The sequence below is a fragment of the Octodon degus genome, unplaced genomic scaffold (genome assembly GCF_000260255.1).
Source record: "Octodon degus isolate 3935 unplaced genomic scaffold, OctDeg1.0 scaffold00315, whole genome shotgun sequence".
NCBI classification, from domain to species: domain Eukaryota; kingdom Metazoa; phylum Chordata; class Mammalia; order Rodentia; family Octodontidae; genus Octodon; species Octodon degus.
Window position 1 is genome coordinate 891,609 of NW_004524891.1, and position 11,711 is coordinate 903,319.

At 40.8% G+C, this 11,711-nt stretch overlaps 1 protein-coding gene and 1 pseudogene across 2 annotated transcripts in view; one reads left to right on the forward strand and one right to left on the reverse strand.

The window, feature by feature from the left end:
* St3gal3 (ST3 beta-galactoside alpha-2,3-sialyltransferase 3) overlaps positions 1–11,711 on the forward strand; it is a 252,926-nt gene that overhangs the window by 80,420 nt on the left and 160,795 nt on the right. The window lies entirely within an intron of this gene.
* LOC111814433 lies at positions 3,569–3,864 on the reverse strand (annotated as a pseudogene).

The following is an 11,711-nucleotide window of genomic DNA, read 5'->3' on the forward strand; positions in this document are numbered from 1 at the left end:
CCCCCCCCCCCCCCCCGAGTTATGGACATTCTGAAACACACATGTTAAAAGGTTGTGGCAATGCCATACAGCATTTGATTCTTCCATTTACAGTGAAAAGGGGAGCACTAAGGTTTTGATTTCCAAACAGTTGCCTGGTTCCAGACTCTGCTTCATCATTCATTCATTCATTCATTCATTCATTCATTCATTCATTCATCATTCAGTAAATACTTATGAGTGCCTGCTTTGTGATAGGTATTGTACTCAGTGAATTGTCCTTCCTTATCTGTGGCTGATATGTGCCTGGATACCCAGTGGTTGCCTAAAGCCACTGATAATACTGAACCCTTTATATACTGTTTTTTTCTTTCTTTCTTCTTCTTTTTTGTTTTTTTTTGCAGAACCAGGGATTGAACTTAGACCCTTGTGCTTGCCAGGGAAACGCTTATTCCACTGAGCCATCTCCCCAGCCCTATACTATGTTTTTTCTATAAATACATACCTATGATAAAGTTTAATTTGTAAATCAGGTACAGTAATAGATAGTAAAACTCATAATAAAGTAGAACAATTATAATAGCATCCTGTGATAAAATTGACAGCATCGCTACTTCTGGACTTCAGGACCATTGCAAACTAAAAGAGTTATTTGAACTTGCGCACTATAGTTCTGCAGCAGTTAATCTGATCATCAGGACAGATAGCTCAGTTACTGGTGGGCGGGTAGCCTACTCAGTGAGAATATGCTGGACATAGGATAATTCACATTCCTGGCAGAACAGAGCAGGGATGGAACCAGATGCAGGAGAACTCATCAGAGTACTCATCTTATAGTTTAAAATTATGCATTGCTGGGCTGGGATGTGGCTCAGAACTCTTACCCATTTGCAGGAAGCCCTGGATGTGGTCTCCAGCACTGCAACAAAGCACACTAAGCCAAAACAAAACTGCACCACACAGACAACTTATGAGTTGCTTACTTCTGGAATTTTCCATTAATTATTCTCAAATTGCAGTTAACCGTGGGCATGTGAACCTGAGGGTAAGGGGAGACTTCCATATTATGAAAAACACATTCTGTCACTTTAAGTTTTCAATCTAGTTTCAAAAGCCGACACTAAACACAGGCAAATGCTGTATTCAGTTAGGTCTTCTGCTGCGGAGAAGATGGAGATGCCATGAGAGAGAGAGAGTGGTGAGAGGAGACACCCTCCTCAGTGAGCGATGTCCTCAGGGCAGCCACAAAGCCGTCTGTCCCCCACCTCCAGCCTCAGCCTCTGGATCCACCAGGGCGTCTTTGTCGGCGTCTGTAACGTTCTCTTCCTTAGTTTTAGAGCAGGAGCAAACTAACCTTTTCCACCCATACCTTGGATATTGGTTTATAAGAATAATTTATTGCTGAAGAAGGGGAACATACTTCACTATTGCCAGAATCCCCCTTATTTTCAGAGATACTGGAAATACAGTTTTTTATGTGAAGTCTCTTGACTTATAAACATTAACAAATTTAAAAATTTCTAAAAACCCTGTGGGTTTCACTTGATACATCAGTAAGCCTCCAGTTTGCAACATATTCTTGAGGGATCACAGAAGTTTAGTTATTGAATTAGCAAGCATTCTAATGCAGAGATTTGGGGAAGTTCCCTTCTTGCCCAGCCCTAATTTTTTAAAATGTTATCTGTAACTAAATAAAAGATCAAGAATATCAAAGGCACAAACCAAAAGGTTTGGTTTTTAACAAAATCTCCTTTAGTTTGCCCTTAATGTATATTAAATACTAAGCGTCTATGGGCTCCTTTCAATCCCTCTCTCTCTAGAAAAGATCGTCCGTGGTCAGCCCATGACCACAGCATGGTGAGTGTTTTCCTGGAGGTTGAGTAGCTCATTTGCCGCTCATTTTTTCTTTTTCTTTTTGTAGATCAGTTTTCTTGAAGTATAATTTAAATATCGTATAATTCATCATTTAAAGATCAAAATGTAGTTGATTTTAGTATATTGCCAGTTATGTAAATACCAGAACAATTACTTTTAAACATTTTCATTAACCTAAAACAAATCCTATAGATGTATGCAGTCATGTCCCATTTTCTCCCAAACACTCTTGGCCTGGGCAGTGACAGTCTACTTTGTCACTGTAGATTTGTCTATGCTAGGCATTATGTTTACAGTAAATGGAACCATATAGTATGTAACCTTTGCCATTGGCCTTTTTTATTTAGCATAGTATTTCAAAGTTTACTTTTTTTTTTTTTTTTTTTTTGTGGTACCAGGGATTGAACTCAGGACCCTGTGCTCGCCAGGCAGGCATTTATTCTACTGAGCTATCTCCCTAGCCCAGGGCCTCCTCAGGATTTACTCTTAATAGAACCTAAGTATATCACCACTTCCTTTTTATGGCCAAATAATATTCCATTATAGGATAATACCACATTTCATCCATTTGCTAAATATTTTACATAAACATACAATTTAATACTTTTCTTTCTTTCTTCCTTCTTTCTTTCTTTCTTTCTTTCTTTCTTTCTTTCTTTCTTTCTTTTTGTGGTGCTGTAGATTGAACCCTGGGCCTTGTATGTAGAAAGCAAGAGCTCTGCCACTGAGCCACATCCCCAGCCAATTGCTGAATATTTAGATTCCTTCCACTTTGTGTATGTGTGAGGAGTGAGGGGGTGGTGCTGAGGATTGAACTCAGGGCCTTCCCACTAAGCTACATTCCCAGTCCTCCTTTTATATTTGTTGTTGTTTGGTTGGTTTAGTTTGGTTGTGGTTTTTTTGTTTTTGTACTGAGGAGCAAGTTTGGGACTTGTCTGATTGCAAGGCAGGTGCTTATGCCACTGAACTATATCCCTGGCCCACCTTTTTCTATTTTTATTTTTGTGTTTTCTTTTGCAGCAGGGTCTCTTTAAGTTATCCAGGCTGAGGTCAAACTTGCAATTCTCCTGCCTCAGCCTTTCACATTTTTAACTATAGATGTGCACTACCAGAAATATTATGAACAGTAGTGTGCAAATGTTTGGTGGCATAGTGTTTGCTTTTCCCTTAAGTATCTGCTTAGCAGTAGAATTGCTGAGTCATGTGGTATCTGGTTTTAACTTGAAGACTAGAACTACCGGACTGTTTTCCAAAGCTGCCGCATCATCATCTCCCTGCAGTCTGTGCGGGCCCATTTCTCCCCTTGCCTTCCACTCTTTGCTGCTGTTCTTGAGACGGGCTCTCCCAGTATAATCCAGGCTAGCTGTAAACTCTCGGTGGTTCCACCTCAGCAGTCTCCCACGTGCTGTAATTACCGATGGCTGCCACACCCAGCTGCCTTTACTCTTGGCGCTTCAGATGGTTACCGGTGATGGTCACCTGCCTACAACTCAGTCTCCGTTAGAGCACTCAGAGCTGTGCATCTTTTTATTTATTTATTTAGTCTTTTTGAGACAGAGTTTCACTGTGCAGTTCAGGCTAGCCTTGAACTCACTTTATAGCCCAGGCTGGCCTCAAACTCTCAGTAATCCTGCCTCAACCTTCTGAGTACTAGGATTATAGATGTGCACTACCGTGCCCGCTCTCACCTTTTTTTTTTTTTTTTTTTTTTTTTTTTAATCTTTTAAAATTTTTATTTTATGTACAAAGAGTTTGCATGGTCTCTTTCATTGAGCATCTGTATGGCCTGGATAATCCATCGAAGGAAGATCACTTAGTCCAACTTGATGAAGCCGATGTCCCTCGCGTACTGACGGAAACACTGGCAGCACATGTTCAGCCCGTATTTCCGGATCAGACCGTGTCGGTTCTAGCAGACGCGGCAAGAGCGGGAGCCCTGGCCGAATTTCCTCGGGTGGCTCCAGTAGAGTTGCTGGTGACCCATGTTGCTTCCAGAGGTACAAGGAGGCAAAAGGCGCCCTCTTTTTATATATTGATTTTGTATTTAGGGTAGAGTCTACAGGGTGTTCAGGGTCTCACTACTACATCAGACTTGTAGTGATTCTCGGTTTACAGCCTCCGAAAAGCTGGGATTACAGGCCTGCGCCACTACGCCCAGTCTCAGTTGAAGTCTGAGCAAGACCTGGGAGTGGGGCCAGCATGGCAGGCCCGGGGAGTCAAACACCCCCCCCCCCCGAATCCGTTGAGCTATTTGGCCGGCCTTTCTCACCCTCTTTATTTAAATAGAAAAATTTCTTAGGACAAAATACAAAACCCAGCCGAGAGGCTTTTTTGTTGCCTCTTTGTGTTAGCTAAGTTAGCTCCTCCTAGCGGAGTGGCCCATGCGCTCTTAACGGTAGTCTGTGGAGTGCATCTTTTTCCCAGATGAAGGAAGGAATGTCATATGGCAAATGACTTAAGAATCTTATCCTGTCCAAAGATCTCTGACACATATGTGTTATACAGGTCCTACTTTGAGAGACATTCTTATCTTTTTTATTATTTGGATTTTTAAAGCAAACCCCAGACATTGTGTCATTTTGCCCATAAACACTTCAGTATCCTTCTCTAATATACAGATCTTTTTTTAAAAACCATTAGGTTATCTTATGTAACAGTAATTTCTTCATGTCTTCTACTATCCAGTCTGTAAACCCCAATTATCCTAAAAATGCCTTTTATAGCACATTGCATCTGAGAATAATAAGTTCACACATTTTGTTGCTTAGTCTTTTGATTATCTTTTACTCTAGATTAATTCTTTTTGACAGATGATATTTGGATAAGTGAAACAATCTAAATTAATGCAAAACAGTATTTGGTAAGACATTGAACAGAATGTGATCAAACATGACACCTCTAGCTTTACAAAAGACGCTCCATTAGCCCTCCTGGCAGACAGATAATATACATGTCAAGGAGCCAGATCAGTTTTTAGACTTGAAGCCCCAGCACCACTGCTGTAGACTGTGTCATCTCAGGCAAGTTACTGTAGTTTTTATTGAAAGTTACACATGTGCAGAGTTTGGACAGACCATTCAGCAAGGCTTGTTACCAGCAACAACGTGTTTCCCTGTCACTGCCACTATGTGCTTTCCTGTTTCCAAGAGGCATTCATTTTTAATTTTTCCACCTAATTTGCTTGCTTTTTTTTTTAAACCTTCACATCTTTTGTTCTTATTCACTGAATGTACCTTTTAAATGATTTTCTTACCTGTTTTAGGACTTTTTTTTTTTTTTGCTAATGGTTTGAACATTTTTAAAGTTGTATCTCATTGTGTATTTTGTGTCATTCCATGTTGCGTTAATTTTTTCTTTATTTTGGTTTCCTGTCTCTGTATAAGGCACTGTGCTCTAATTAATGGCTTGTGATTGTGGCTAGTAGCGCTTCATATTCAAGATCATCTCACTGTCATCTTCACCCCAACTTCAAGGGTAGGTGAGATTTTTGGAAGGGAGTCCGTGTGTACTGCACATTGCAGCTCAGCTTTTCTACTAAAGTACAGTATAGGATTGAGCTTTCTTGGGTTTGCTGGGTTCTACTTGCTTCTTTCCTAACTTCCAAGCTGCTTCTGCTGTCTCCTCTCCTGTTCTCTTTGACCTTGTATGTGGCTGCTGTACAGTAAACAAATCTATCATTTGGGGGGACTGCGGCAGAAGTATATATGTAAACTAAACCAGGGTCAGCAAACTATGAGTCCTGTGCCAGGTTCAGCCCAGTTACTTTTGTGCGGCCTCACTTAAAATGTTGTTACATTTTTAAAAAGTTTTTAAAGCAAAACAGGAAAAACCAAGTTTTGTTACAGAGATTCTGTTTGGCCCACAAAGCCTAAAATATTTACTGCTCATTTACAAAAAAAAATTTCCAACTCCCGGCTAAAATCTGCTCTTTTTGACTTGATTCTTTCTCTCCTGTAGCTGAGGACCCCCTCCCATCTTCCAGGGAAGACAGGTCTAGCAGGTAGCACACTCCTTACCTTCCTGCCCACGCCCCCAGGTCCCACAGTCAATGGCAGTGGTTGCTAAAAACCTAACTTGTTACTAAAGTCAGTAGCTGCGTTTTCACTGGTTCACCTGGCTCCTTGGTGGCATCAGAGCTGTGTAGCTTTCATCCTTACGGATTTACTTAAACTTCCTTGTGAGATCTCCAGTTGTGACTAATTGCCAAATCCAGATATCTGATGTCACTTTCTTTTACTAGTAACATCATACCCCAGATTGGTAAATTACAAAGAGAAAATGTTTATTTTGGCTCAGGGTTCTGGCCCAAGGTCCAAGTCAAATGGCAGAATCTGGTGGTGGCCTTCTTGCTGGCCCAGGCTCAAGGCAGCTGTGGGCATCACATAGCATCAAGAGACTGGGAATGTGCGTGCGTATTTAATTTCTGGTTTCTGTCCCTCTTCTTATAAAGCCACTGGTTTCAATCACGGTGGCTCCACCCTGATGCCTTGGCTAACCCCATCACTTCCCAAAGGCTTCCCACTGTATTCAGATGGTCGCACCCTTTTATTACCTCACAGTGGGGGGTTAAACTGCAACAGGAGTATGGAGAGGACAAACTGGATGAGCCATAGCACCAAAGTGTATACTCTTTGAACCTTATCTTCACTTTTCCTTTGTTACATTTAAAACTATCACCACCTAGCCATTCCTGTAATATTTCTACTTCTTTTATTCTATGATGTCATTTTCTCTCAGTGTTACCACCCTACTTTCAGTCAGATCCTCCCTCTGGCACCTTGCTGCTCTTTTCCATCCCCTGCCCCACAGTCTCATGCTAGCTAGCCCTGAATGTCTCCCTCATGCTGAGCAGGAAGTTCTCCTAACACATCCTGATCTTGTCACTCTACCTCCAGAGTGGTTTTACTGAAATAATAATTTATCTTTAGAGTCTTCCCTCTCAACTTCTGCCTGATGAAATCTAAACTTCTCATATTGTATTCAAAGTTACCCCTTCCTGCCTTGATTTACCTTGTCTCTCTCTTCTGTCTGCCTCCCTCCTTAGCCCTCGCTCTTTCACTCCAGCCATTCCACCAGCAGAGGTGACGAGGGTGAAGGTAATGAGAGCCTTCCAAGCAGCATTACCACGCTCTCATTCAGTATAGCACACACCTTACGTAGGCTAAATCCTCTCATCCTTACACAGCCTTAGGAAGTGGCTGTAGTCAAAGTCCGCTATCATTGTAAACATGAACTCTAAAACATTTTTAACAGTCTCCCCCCCAAAAGATTGGTGTTAAGTAATCACAGTACTTGGGAGGCTAAGGCAGGGCGACTGCTTCGAGTTCAAGGCCATCCTGGACTACAAAGTGAGTGAGTGTATAGCTAACTTGAATTGCATAGTGAGATACTGAATCAAAATGTAAAAAATGAAAAAAAAAAAAGATAGGTGTTAAAACTCATTTGGCTGTGAAATCTGGTCTGAAATGATGTGAATTCATTTTAAGATTTTATTTCATGGAACAAATATGAATAATTATAAGATGCCACCTAGAGCATCATGGGGGCAGTGTGTTAAGTAATATGTCATTTGTGCAGTAGTCTATTACTTTTTTTTTTCTTTTTAGGGAAAGGTCTGCGGGGTGTTCAGGATCTTACTACTAGATTGAACTGTTAGTGATCCACCTGTTTATAGCCTCCCAAGAGGGGTTTTCAGGTGCATGACACCATGCCCTGTCTCAATTGCCACCTCAGCGCACCCCAGGGGCGGGGCAACACGGCAGGCCGGGGGATTGAACTCCCAGCCCCTGTGCCTGCTTGCCGGCACTTTAATCTGCTGAGCTATTTGGCTGGACTTTCTTTTACTTTTTTAAAGGCTGAACATTTTCATATCTGTTATCTGTAGTTTTAAGATTTCAGAGGAGACTTTGGATTTATATTATTCTTTCTGCAGATAAGGAAATAAGGCCCAAAGTCACACTGGAAAGAACAGCAGTGCTCACTCACATAGCAGCACTGTGGTGGCCTCCCTTGAGCTCAAACTTTGCCTGGAGTGTCACTGTCGTCAGGCACTTGCATGACCCTGTCCTCAGCCTCTTTCAGGTCAATGGCTTTCTCCTTCACTGTTCCCTCAGTGATCTTTACTGAGTCTTTCCATCCCTGAGCACTCACACTGGGTCTGTGGGTAGCCTCTTCGCCCCTTGTCCTAAAAATGCCCCTCCCTGGGCTGAGTCTGCCCATCGGCTTCCCAGATCATGTTCTTGGGCCGTCTTCCACTTGAACTCTGTGCAAGGGCTGCTCACACTGGCCTCGCAGCATTATCCTTTATCTTCCCTTCTTCAGCTTCTTTTCTCGGGCCAGGGCAGCTGTACACTTTCCGTGGCCCAGAAGTTTCACACCTTGCTGCTGGCACCTCACCCTTGTTTCAACTCGTGCCTGGCTCTGGCCTTAGTCTGTTGGCTTCCTCTCCACACGCAGGTGTGTAAGCGATGTCCCCTCGCAACCTTCAGGAGGGCAGCAGCTCGGAGTGCCAGCTCCCGCCAGACTTCCTGGTCTCCCTGTGGGTGCTGATCTTCAGCCAAGTGCCTTTTGTTTTGCTGGTATGCCACAGCAATTTTTCTCTCAATTTCATGGTGACTCACTTTTTAAAAATAGTCTTTGATGTGTCAGAGCCTTTTTTTCTTAAAAGCCTAAACAGATTATATTGACTGGTTCACTTTCAGTCACATAAATTTCTACTCCTCAAAAGAATCCCTGAGATATTAATTAGGTATGATTTTACCTTCCTGAAGCCTCACACCTCTCTCTTTGCGTGCCTCAGTGCTGTTCTGTACCTGTTCCAATCCTACCAAGAGAGCCTGTCCAATAAGGTGGCTGCACACCAGCTCAACCATTGCCTCTCAGGGATGGGGAGATAACTAAGAGGCATAAGTGCCTGTTTGGCAAGCACAAGGTCCAAAATTCAATCCCAGGCCCCACATGCCGTGATGGCCCACGCCTGTAATCCCAGCACTTAGGAACTGCCAGTTCAAGACCAGCCTGGGGAGTATAAAAGTGAGCACAAGACCAGCCCAACTGCACAGGGAGACCTTATCTCAAAAATAAGCAAACAAAAAGCCTTGTCCTCTCTATGCCTTCCAGTTTCTCCCTGAAAACTCCCACTGCTTTTGAGCTCCGTTTGAACTCTAAGGCTTTAAGACCCTAACTTGTCTGTCCTGTAGTGGAGACCATAGTGACAGTAAATGCACTCTGATGTCGGGAGCTGCGTCTGGTCTGTTCTTTTCCTTTCTATTTATTTGTTGTGTATTGTAAAGAGAAAAAATTTCAAAACAAGATAATAGTGTAGCAGTCATTAGTACATTGCTTATTATTCTATTTAAATTAGTTATTCAGAGTACAAGATCCAGGCATTTAACCATCCAAACAATATTAGCACAAACATTTCTTTTCAATGAACTAAGAGAAATTAGTAGTTTAACTATCTTAACTATCTTTTGTGTGTGTGTATATGTATATATATACTTATAATTATAAAATAATTTGGCTTTTCCCTTCCTTATTTTCTGCTTTCCCTCAACCCAGTTGTTCTTTCCTTTTGAACAGTTTCTTCCCATTTTACAATCTCTGTTGTGCATTTTGAATCTTATTTACTCTTTCAGCTTCTCACACTAGGGAGACAATATGATGATGTTTGCATGTGCGTGTCTGGTTATTTCACTCATGAGTATAGTCTTGAGTTGCATCCATTCACCTATGAAAGTCTCCAGTTTATCCTTCTTTCTGGTTGAGTAGTACTCCATTGTATAAAAAGACCACATCCGTTCTTTGGTTGATGGACATTCGGCTTATTCCCAAGATCTAACTATTACACGTTGTGCTGCTATAAAGATGGGTGTACATATATCACTGTGGTACAACTTTTTTCTTTCTTTTTTTTTTTAAGAAATATTTTTAATTTTAGAAAAATATTTCTGAAATGAATACATAACATGAGATTAATAATAGATTGCACATTGTAAAAAATTATTTACAAACTTAAATGAATATAACAATAAAAATTGTCTAAAATAAACATGAAGGGGCCAGGGAGATGGCTCAGTAGAATAAGCACCTGCCTGGCAAGCGCAACTGAGTTCAGACCCCAGTTCTGCCAATAAATAAATAAATAAACAAACAAACAAACATGAAGAAGAGTTTACAGATCAGTCATATAATAGTTCTCTCTGTGCCAAAATCGAGAAACTTATATTCATATAATTAGAATTCTCAAAGTAGAAGGGGGTAGGCAGTAAATATTTAAAGATTTAAAATTTCAGAATTTAGTTAAAATTTTAGCACATTTCCAAGAAAAATGAACCTTTTGCACAAGAAATATGAATAAAGTCATACCAAGATACATAAAACTGAATTTGTCCAAAACTAATTGAAAAGAAAATCATTAAAACATATACATAGAAAAAAATATTAGCTATGGAAGAACAAAATTAAATAGCATCTTATTCCACATTAAAAAAAAGAGCACGTGGGTAAGAAACTAGACTTATTTATTCAAAGGACTGAAAAAAAAAAAAAAAAAGATCTGTCCTCATTGAATTTATACTTAGCAAATATACCTTTGAAAAGTAAAAGTAAAATATTTTCCAGTTGTACGAACTCAAAATATTCTAATACCTCTAGAAATAGCATATAGAAAATAACAAAGACCATAATCCAGAAGGTAAGAGAAGTTGCTATATGGTCCTGGATAAAGAATAAAGAGCTCTCAAAATGGTCGTTATGTAGGACTATGTAAAATATAATTATATTAGATGAACCCATTTAAAAGGTCATTGAAGGGCCAGGGAGATGGCGCAGTAGAATAAGCGCTTCCCTGGCAAGCCTGAGTGCAATCCCCGGTTCTGCCAAAAATAAAAAATAAAATAAAATAAAAGGTCATTGAAGATTTCCACAAAACAGTATCTTATGTCAGGTTATATACTTATTTTTTCATGTGTGTTTGTGTGTGTATGTGTGTGTGTGTGTAAAGGACAAGGAATAACTAATATAAAGTCAATGGAAAATGGAAATACACTTTTTAAGTTTCTAATACTAGGAGAAAATATCATACCATGTCTTATAAGTAGATTATAAATCAAAGAAACAGTATAAATCATAAAGCAAAAATTAAAGTTCAGAAAATTAATTAAATATTAATTAATTCAAAATTAAATATTTCAAAATAATATTCAGAAATTAAAATTAGATTCTGAGTCCAATTAAGAGGCCAGAATGTAGTGTATCACATGTCTGTGATCAATTCAGAGTACTCACACAGTATTTGATTAGGTTAATATATACAAAAATATCAACTAAGAAAAAGTTTTCATGATAAGAATTACTAAAAATAAAACATTAAAAAAATCCTGGAATGGCACATATATGACCAGCACTTCTAACAGTTTGGGGATAGGATATCACACAAAGTTGTAGTGTGGGAGTGAGACGACCCGGGCCGCGGGATCCTGAACAGACCCAGAGCGCAGGCCCGGTGACTGAGTGAGACAACCCCGGGCCTGGCTGAGAGGACCGAGGGCCTGCACAGGCCCTGGGAGTGAGTGAGAGGAACGGGCCGCGGTATCCTGAACAGACCCAGAGCGCAGGCCGGCGAGTGAGCGAGACGACCCGGGGCCGAGGATCCTCATTTGACCCCGGCTGCATGCAGGCCCAGCACGGAACCCTTCAGCAGAACTCCCTGCAAAGAGGCTAGAGGCAAGACTCACCCAGCTGATTCAGGAGCAGAACATCTTCCCAGAGAGACACAAAGGGTTCAACTCTAACACCTGCAGCAGAAAGAAGTGGAGCACAGCAGCCAGATCCAAACAACACCCACCTGGAGGAAT